We start from the raw sequence: 10,455 nt of genomic DNA, 5'->3' as shown, positions 1-10,455 counted from the left end.
ATGTTTTGTGTCGTCGGTTGTGTGTTTTGTGTTGTACGTTCGTATTGTCTGCCAGTCGGTTTGCGAGTTGCCCTGTAGCTCTCGCTTTTTCCTGGCCACACAAAGAACACATTTCGGATACTCCTTTTAGGAGATTGGGTTCGAGTCCCATGAATGTGTCAATTTTGCGCTGATATCTAATGTGGTCAGTCTCTAATACATAAGCACAACATCCAACGGACAATCTGCATCCTTTCACCACACCAAATACAAGTGTTGTCCTCATACAACAGAATGGAACATCCAACAGAGTAAGGAGTAAACAATACCCAAGAAAAAGTTCTCATAACTTCTCAAACAGGACAGGATGCGGCACTTGTTAATGAAGTATTCTCGATGTTTAAGGGACCCTCTCAGTTAGACGTCCGATCAGAGGATATTTCAAAGTGGTAAGCTGATTTAAGCATGTGATTACTGTGCGAATACTCAACCCATTTTAATAAATATGAGACCACTAAACTCATTGCTGTCTGCTCGTAAAGCGCGCACACAGATAATGTTGATTTTATCTGGAAGTATTTTATAAAATCAACTAGAAATTGTGTTATCTCAAAGAAAAAACATTTACCTATTTGTATAAATTTAGTTCATTTCAAAAGCTTTCCTATAAGCCAAGATATTTATTGCCGAACTATTACTTTTAAATTGAATTTTAGAGAAGCGAAAATACGGAAAGCCTTCCAAAAATCTCGCCTAAAAACCTCCAAATATTTCTAGTATACATTGGCACCAATATTTCATGTATTTTACTTGAAATACAGTCGCTTTGGTGATTTGTAGTGATATTTCCAACAAACGTGTTTACAAATGGAAACTGGAAATGTGCATATAATTATCACCATATTGGCGAAAATTTTACAATTATGACTTCTAGGGACAATTTTACTTCGGAAATCGATTACCGGGCTTATTTTACTCCAACGGGGTAGGCAACCTTACGTTTTTGACACCTTTAACCTCATGTGACAACCACAGGTGCGGCCGCTGAGCAACGCCTCGCTATACACAATAACAAATAAAAAAAGCTATATTTTTCGAGTTTTTCTGCCCATCCTGACTTAAAAACTATCAGAAAAGATAGCTAAAGCCTTTACAGTTTACATGTAACGGTTAAAAGACGACAGGATAAAAATAAAAAAGAAAATAACGAAATTCCAAAGGCGAGTTATATTTCCGTTTGTAATCCAGTATAATTTGATATAATTTTTAGAGCTGCACTGCAGTGTCAGGTTAACAGCAATATTGATTAATTTCTGGATTAAAACAGAAGCAATTGGGTTAAAGTATTTTTCTTCAGCTATATTTTGGTGGTATTTTTGTGCTTTCTAAATTAAACGTATAAATTTAAACATTAAAAAACCGAGATAATTTCATGATATCTGGTGATGGAAGGCATGACAAGAATTATGCCTACACAATATTTTGCTGTACAGTTCCATATGTCATTCATTTTACACTGATGTTATTAAAAATAGATTTATTTTTCTCTCTTTCCTATTATGTAATTGCCATTTACCAATATACAGGGGTTGGGGGTATTATGTGAATATGAAAGAAAACAGCCTGCATTTTGTTCTGTATATTCTTTTTGTTATAGAAGTCACAAAATACATGCTGTTACTACAGTATAGGGCCTTGTGATTCATATACAATTATAGTTTCAATTGTGTGAAAGTGATGTTCTTGTAATCTCAATTGTAGATTCTATTGCATATAGAGCCGAATTGATATGGCAACATATCTTTGAGAATTGAAGTTTATGGCGGTTCTTCAGGTATGTTCTAGCAATTCACTGAAGTACTATTTTTCGCTAAGGTATGTTGTCCCATGGTAGCGGTACGCACGAACCTGGAATATCACAATGCTGATAGCCTCACAACTATGGACAATAATATAATTTACTTGTTCCTTGTTTCTCAATTTTAGATCAAATAAATTATGGCAACCCAAGAGTCGCTAACAATTATTACCTTTATCTATTCACTGAATACACCTCCATCCATTGCTGTGCCATACATGGATTTGATTGACTGACATACCAAGCAAGGTAAATATTGCAGGCTACATGGTATATGTTCAGTTTATTATTATGTCATATTAAGACTGTTCGACATTATTTTTTTATTCAGTAATTCCCCTATATGGGAATGTGATAAAATTCGAAGTTAACCCCTAGTAAAGATTTCACAAAATCAATTGAAATAACGTTGTACTTCGACTGGTTTCAATTCTGGAGGCCCCATATATGGCACAATTATCTGCATTATCGTTTCATTTTTGTTGATGATTGTTTCGATGGTGTTTTGGTGCCGGAAGATAGAATAATTGATACTAATTATTGCCCCCCGTACTGAAGACACATAACATCCCAGATAATAGCAAAAGTTGTTCGGAATGCGGATAAGTCGACAGGACATGGTCGCTTAAATGAGGCAGCTTCTTGATCTGCACGGAAAAATTACCAGGACCAATGCATTCAAATTGACTTTGGCAAAAAGATGTTGTCGGAGCGATTTCACTCAAAGTCGCCGTAATTATAATTAGTGGTGAAGAGCTACTCTGTATCCTATAGTTCCGACGGGCAAAAATTCGCTCATTACAAAATAAATGGATTAGTCAGGGTTAGCTGGATTAATAAGCAAGGCTCCTACAGATTACCCTCTCACGTTATATGCATCACATCATTTCCATGCGGTCATATATAACTTTTAATGTGTGATTAAGATTAATTGTTTAACAAATTACTCATTTCATTAGAGACTCACTAGTGGAAAATGTCCTATCACCAACTGTAACCGCGCTTTACATCCGCATTCATCCAAAGACATGGTACGCAACATATCTTTGAGAATTGAAGTTTATAGCTGTTCTTCAGGTATGTTCTAGCAATTCACTGAAATACTATTTGTTCACTAAGGAATGAGAAATGACTGAGAGATCCATCTGACTGAAATATATAGCGAAAATATTTCAATAAGTGGCTTATGTAAGAGTGAGTTTTTGATTTAGAAATAAGTTGTTTACACGATGAATTTTTTTTCTTTTTTTCCATTCTTACCCCTCCTGTGGGTTTGTCAGGTTTTTTACTAACTTAGGTGCATTGGAATACAATTAAAAAAAAGCATGTTTTAGAAGTGATACCTGGACGGGGAATCCAGCATATCATTATGAGGAACAAAGCTATTATAGCCGTATATACTCAGGGCTATCACAATCAAGTTTAGTGTTATCGCTTGATTTTAATGTTTGCTGCACGGTCGGATTCTCACAATTAAAAGAAAATAAAGCAAAAAGTTTCACACGTACAAAAGTATAGGTATGGAACTGTTCTTTAATTTATCGGAAGAACTAGCGCGTTTTTAACCCACCACGTGTGTCAATGAGGATGCATATTCCTTCGATGTGATCTTACCTGAAGCATTTTCAGTCATGCTATGCAAATTTTATGTTATTATCATATTAATTTCTTAGAAATTCATTGTTTTCACAGTGAATGAACTCCAAAATATTAACAGAGCATGACTAAATTGTCGTGTTAGCTACGTAACTGAGTATTTTATTTGCTCGCAGAGACTCGTCTGTCGAACGTGACCGTCGGCTAGTCTTCACCATGTACGCAAAAAACGTTCGCAGAATGCGCTCTGCTTTCGTAAAACGAAATCACGGACAAAACTCGGAATTGAGATTAAGTTCAATACACAACCGACACAAACCTTTATAAGCGTTTCGTCATCCGAGGAACACAATAAAACATTTTGTTGCTAGAGATGAAAAAGTTAAATTATGGTCGTTAAAGTTTAGGATATAAAGACAGTAGTGATAAATAAATAAGCACGCGCTTACCTTCGAATCCCTGTTGGTGATGCCATTTTCATGTAAGGGCTAAAAATACGAAACAGTATGAATAAAGTTAGTTTAGTTCAGGCTCCTGTAGTAACACTGGATCAATAACAGATGATCCTTAGCTTGGTGTCATTAAAAGCGCCAATCTCTTCCTGACATTTTCCATAAACTTTAGTCTTCGCTGGTGAATAAAATATTCCAACTTGTTTTGTTCATTCTTCGAAGACTACACATGGCTAGACTCGCGCTAAACGACATCCTCACCGGAAAGCACATTGCTTTCATAGTTGGTTTAGTTGTCAATCGGAGTCTGTAGTACAGATCGTTAAACAACTCGAGCCTGAAAACAAAATAGAAAATTCGATCGAATCATGAATTGTTTCATCCATGATTCTATACTTCTACTACATACTGCAGGACTAATAACATTGTGTGAACTGTGCAGCAATATAGAGAATAAGACGCTGAGGTATATTATATATTAGGTATCTGGAATCGTTTTTATGACGCGGGAAGCAAGACAGTAGTTTGAATATTTGCAAATCCTGATAGATAAATGTCGTGGACTCACACATTTGTTATCGGCGTCTCCCCGTCGTTTTGTTCCAACAAGACTCTCAAATAATAGTCGCCTGATAGGAGAGATACGTTACTGAGTTTGATTGCGATCGAGGGATAGGGGGGGGCGCTTTAAGAAGAACTGTTAAAAAGCTAGAGCAGTATAAGGCTTATCACTAACCTATTTTCAGTTGATCAGCTAAACATTCATGCAGGACTTCAAACTAAAGGTGATTCCAAAAAACAACGTAGTTTCCACTCAGGTCTTTTTCCATTGCAAATTTGCGCATCTCAGATTCGAGAGCCCCAGAAGTTCCTCTCGCGTCTGTCACATTGAAAACAAAAGAAATTTTTTCATACTCTTTTACGACAACAGTTTAGAGAAAGAGGTCAGGACTATTGAATTGTCTTGTTATACTCATAGCGACAGGAAATTCTCTATTACCTTTTCATTTCCTATATTTTCAATGGAAACTAACTTTAACTTCGAGACTCACCTTGTAATTCCAAATCAGGTTGTACGCTGTCAGATCTTGACTGAATCTGTAAAAAAGATCCGTTTAAATACCATTGCTTTTTCATCTTTCAAACGACTAGAACATTTCCCATTTTCTTAATATGAACACTTACTTGTAATAAAACAACTGGATTTAAATTCTCACATCTCTCCTGGCTTTGAATCCTATTTTTGTCTCCAATGCGAGGGATATCCTTCAAGTTGATTCCTTGACGTTCCTCTCGCTTTTCCTGAGCTGTAACAGACAAGTATAGCGCGTGAAATAACAGGCTTATACGTACATACAAGCATGCATCATGAAATTTTGGAACACGATTGTTGCTTTAAAACGTACTCTGCAAGCTTTACATTGTCACGAATTGATAAATGATCTTCTTTAGTCTCCGGTGGCTGAAGGAAAGATAAAAACTTTCCAACAAAATTGCTTCTTTACAAAAAGGTTTTACACTTCTGAATGAATTACTATTTAATTATTTCGTCAGTGGGGCAGTTGGCACAGTATAAGGATGAATGATGGAGTTTAGTTACCAAAGCAGTTGATACCACTTAGTCACTATTATGATTGGTTAGTCAGAACCACTGCAATGGGTTTATGTAAATAATGGCCCTCGCAAAAAATTCTCAAAGATTTCCTACCTCGTCAGGGCTTTCAAGGTAATAGAGCAAACCAGCAGGCTGTGAAAATCGTATTCAAATTTATTACATAATGGTTTATGAACCAAAACTTACGAACAGGAAATCCCGCATTTAAACTTTATTGTATATTTTAGACATTAAAAACTATAACTGCTTTAATACGAACATTATTCTCACAAGTAATGCCATTGCTCTTGGATGACCTGTTGTCCAGAGAGCCACTAGATGTCCACTCAATTGCCTATATGCCAACAATAAAGATTATAAATTACTTATGGAGTATGCTTGTTAGTCTCAATTGAACTATTTACAGATGGCTAGTATATAGAGGATTATAAAATCACAAGTTTTAAGATGAATCTAAGAATGTTGCTAAAATACAACTCAGGTCCTCCGGATGGAATCGAGGCTATACATCTGCAACAATTTGTTAATTTATCACACTAATTCGCACCTGTTCAGTAGCGAACGTCTATCAGTGCTTTGCGTAATCATGGCCATGCGTAAGTGTTTTGGTAGAGCGCCCTTGGCAAGCGCCAAATCTTGTATTTTTGCCGCGGTTTCTTCATCAGCTTCCTAAAGTGAAGTTCTAAATAAATATCAACAGATGATTTTAGGCACTTCACACGGTGCAGGAATATTCTAGAGGTTTTAAAGGGTCTTAATTTCGTGTGGTATTATACACACTTCAAATTCAAGCCAGGAACAGTTGATGGAAAAATTAGTCAACTATACGTTCTCAGTGACAAGAGCATTGCACCGGCATCGCAAAAGCGATTCCTGCCGGAGGATCTATAGTTGACTCATTTTTCCATCAACTGTTCCTGGCTTGAATTGAAGTGTGTATAATACTTCTCAAAATTAAGACGCTTTAAAACCTCTTAAATATCAACTGAACTAATATGTACATTCATCAGAGCTAAAAAAGGGCAGAGCATTATAAATGACGTTCGTCAAAAGCAGAAAATTCTGAATGGATCAATGAATGAATAAAACGTACCTCGATTATCGCCTTCAGAACCATACCAGCACCTTTCACAATTGTTGTCGACGGATGCTGAAATTGTTGAGGAACGAATTCAAAACCACGATTGGTAAGAACTATTAGCGGGGCAATAGTAAAACATACATAAGCGAAGAAATGGTAAAATTGGTACTATTTATTGCCGTTTTATCGTAAACCTACCTGGAACAATCGATAAATGCAATGACCGATTTCTAGACACACAAATAACAGACTTCATGAGTTGCTCCCATGCATAGGTCAAGCTAGTGGTCGTGGTAGACTTCACTAAAAATGTAAAGAGAGAAAGGCAATTTAATCAACTCTCAACGTCAGTCAAAGAGCTATAAACTACTAAGAAGGCAAGTTGAATGAAAACTCCTCAAATCTCTTTGTAGCATACCTGCAACTTTCTCCAGTAATTTCCCAAACTGTTCATCGTCTGTTGTCTCACTAAGAGGAATATGCAATAGTCGATTTATTATAACAGACCACATGATTGATTCAAAATATTAGAAGCAATCACACCTTACTATTAGTTTAACATGAATGTCCAACTTCACCCCCCACATTATTTTGATATATTGCAAAGCAACTTGAACTTCACCTATAAGGAGGACACAGAGCAAACGTCAAAAAATCAAGCAATCCACTTATACCTAAAACCCCAGTGGAACGATTCTAGAACAAAAGTTTTCATGGTTAATCTATTTCCTGTGTTAATTAGAAAGGTAGTCCAAATTACAAAGGCAGTTGCTACAAATCACTTGCTGAGTTTTGCAAGGGAATTTCTCTTCCAAAACAAGGCTATATACATACAAGAGGGATTGAAAAATAAAATGAATTGGTTCAGCATAGATTATAGGCAACCAAAACCACACATCTTACCACATTTATCGTGAGAATTCCTAACAAACTGCTTGGAAATTTTTCACAGGATAACAGAGAGCTTTTGTTTACCTGTTCTTGTCGAATGTCATAGTTATCGTGCCTTGGCTATATAAAACAACAGAATTGGTTTCGATAAAATTGGATCCTGTTAACATGCAAATTTCAAAGTTGGCTGAGTTTACGTATTTCGTTTCTTGCATCTATTTAGCTCGGAAATTTCGCCGCTATATTCTGAACGAAATACTCTTTTTTAAATTTAAATATGTCCGGTCTGACCATTTTGGCCACTTAAAGAAAAGCCCTGTCTTTACCTGCCATAGAGCACGCACAACATGTCGACAGCGGCGTGAGTCACGGCTTCATTATTCCTCTTCAAAGCTTTCACAGTTTTCACACCAACCTTCTCACGGAAGTGAACTGGTTGAGTAAACAGCATGTTTGCAGTTAAAGATAAACGTTTCTCGCCTAGTGAGCGTTGTGAAAGCGCGAAACCTGCTTTTGATCGAACCCAACTTCTCAAATCGTGAAACAGTGCTTCGAGATCTTTATCTCATATTTTGTTTTGGTCTCCTGAAATAGACGAAACTTTTTAATTATTTTATGTATATATAGAACACCTGTGAAGGTAATAGCAGTCAGAATATGTATATTTTAGGGTTGAACACTAAATAAATTTATTGGCAAAGATATACAATACCTTCGTGAGCAATGAGCATTGTGATGGCATTAATGATAAGTCTTTCTTTATTCCCCGAGAAAAGTCCTACAAAATATTTAAAATCGTTTGAAATATATATTGGAGTTTAAAAGACTTAATATTCCAGCTGTACTTCTGGCGAGAAAATTTCAAAACTACCATTTCATGGATTCGGACCCCAGTCAACTCTGCAACCAGAGTTACCGCAGCCTAGTCCCTAGGCCTCTTAACGTTCCTTATACGCGGCGAGGCGGGAACTGAGAGGCCTAGAACAAAATGTTTTGTATTTTGGCTAATGTGGGGACTTTTTTATCCCCATTTTCTGTATTGAGGTCAGTTTACGATCTACGACGCGGTTAACTGGCCTTGTTCGACGTCGTTAGTCAAATATTTGCTTGAAATAAGCTACAGGATATTAATTATACTGCCAGGAGTCGAAATATTCATACAAACGTTTCAATGTCGTTCGCCGTCAACGCTATCGACTATCAAGAAAACTCGAGTCCGTACGTACATGTTTATGATTATAATAAACTTCTATCCACCCATTTAAATTATTCTCGCTTCCTTTATAACGGTTACTGTTGTAAATTGCAAACATTTACTTTAAAAACAATTCTAATTTCAAGTTCACAACATTAAATGGGCCGTTAACATTAGAAAATATTTTGTGTTAGGCCTCTCGTGCACGTTTCATTCGGTGACGTGACGGAAATATAAAACTCGCGCAATGAGAGGCCTGGGACTAGGCTGGAGTTACGGTGGTTTTTAGGGAGTTCTATTAGTGTTTTGTCTACATTTGTGTACAGAACAGTAGCAGGTTAGGGTATTTTTATTAAAACCATACTCTTTGCCTATACTGGATAAACCAGTTTAAATGTACCGTGTTTTTTGCAGACGTTTTAAACCCTGCTAAAAGTTTTCAATTAGAAGCCGAAATGGGCAAATGTTTTCATTTAGCGTAACTATGCAGCCAAGCAATCGCTTAGTTTACACTAAAGGCTGCTTTCTACTTACGCGTTTTTTATACGCATGTACACATACGGAGAATTTAAATGCTTTTAAATTTTTATTAATTAACGTGCATCTACAATCATGTGCAAAAATTATGAGACTTTACGTATCTTAATCACATTTTTTTTCATTTTGACAACTATTATGTCACGAATTTTGTTAAACTATTTACTATCCCCCCTTCCCCCATTGACAATGTTGAGAGTGATATTTTATCGGCAAATCAAATGGCTTGGTATCATAGAAACAACATTGTTTTGGGGGGAGAGGGGGTAGATACTAGGTGTCATGACCGTGTCCCAATAATTTATGCACATGATTGTAGGTCGATTTATTCACTTAGTCCTTTCAAAGGTAGCATGTAGAAGGATTTAGATTTTTACGTGCGTGTACGTGCATATAAAAAACACGTGAGTGGAAAACAGCCTTAATCCAGATTTTCACAGAACATTAAAACTCAATAAAAAGGCAATAATATTCTCTACACAGGATTTTGTCTGCAGAAAAGTACAAGATAAGAAGTTGTCAACTTACGTCTTGGGTGACTGCATGAAGTAGACCGCAGTAGGAAATATTGCAGTTAAATCTGTACACAGCCCCGGTTAAATTTCCTGCAAGGAACCAGTCATAAGACAATATAAGCTTTTGGAGATATTTCAAAAATTTAAAGTGAAATAAAAAGAGAAATATTTCACCTGGAGACGCAGCGAGGAATTTAAATTACTGCTTTCTACTTCTTCGTCAACAATATTATACAATGGACCCCAACGATAACCTTGAAAAATATATCATCTTAAAAAAACAATTCTCTTTTTGCTGTATGTAATGTATTGAACTAGCTAATAGGAATAATGCTATTGCCTGATACCTGACGAGAAGTGTAATTGTTGGTGTGTTATATGAGATCACATACGTCAGCAGGAGAATGAAATGAGGGATCGTATTTAGGGTAATCATAGCAGTAAAAGATTTTCATCAGGAAAATTTTGACCATAATTTTCGCTCAATCATCTATAAATAAGCGTACAGTACTTTTCTTCGTTGGGGTCGTTTTTACGCAAACATCTCTGTTTCAACTGGCTCTAACACCGTCTAGCAAACCAGCCAATAATGTATCCCAGATTGAGTGAAATACAAACATTCAAAACAAGAAATATTTTTTATAGCTTCATACAAAATTTGCTTTCTTACACTACCTGTCAGGAGACGAGTAATTTCTCAGCCGACCGCTTGTGTATTCCGCCCCAACAACTGAGG

The 10,455-nt window shown here is 36.3% G+C and overlaps 1 long non-coding RNA gene across 1 annotated transcript; it reads right to left on the bottom strand.

The window, feature by feature from the left end:
- Nucleotides 1-5,593: 5,593 nt before the first annotated feature.
- Nucleotides 5,594-6,088, bottom strand: LOC114543337. The gene is made up of 3 exons (XR_003689991.1): nt 6,048-6,088; nt 5,760-5,834; nt 5,594-5,632 (listed from the first exon to the last, which is right to left on the bottom strand). It is a non-coding gene; the product is annotated as an uncharacterized LOC114543337 (long non-coding RNA).
- Between the last annotated feature and the right edge of the window lie 4,367 nt (nt 6,089-10,455).

The sequence above is a fragment of the Dendronephthya gigantea genome, unplaced genomic scaffold, assembly GCF_004324835.1.
Source record: "Dendronephthya gigantea isolate DGI-Jeju-01 unplaced genomic scaffold, DenGig_1.0 000440F, whole genome shotgun sequence".
Classification (NCBI taxonomy): Eukaryota; Metazoa; Cnidaria; class Anthozoa; order Malacalcyonacea; family Nephtheidae; genus Dendronephthya; species Dendronephthya gigantea.
This window is presented reverse-complemented; position numbering and strand designations above follow the sequence as displayed.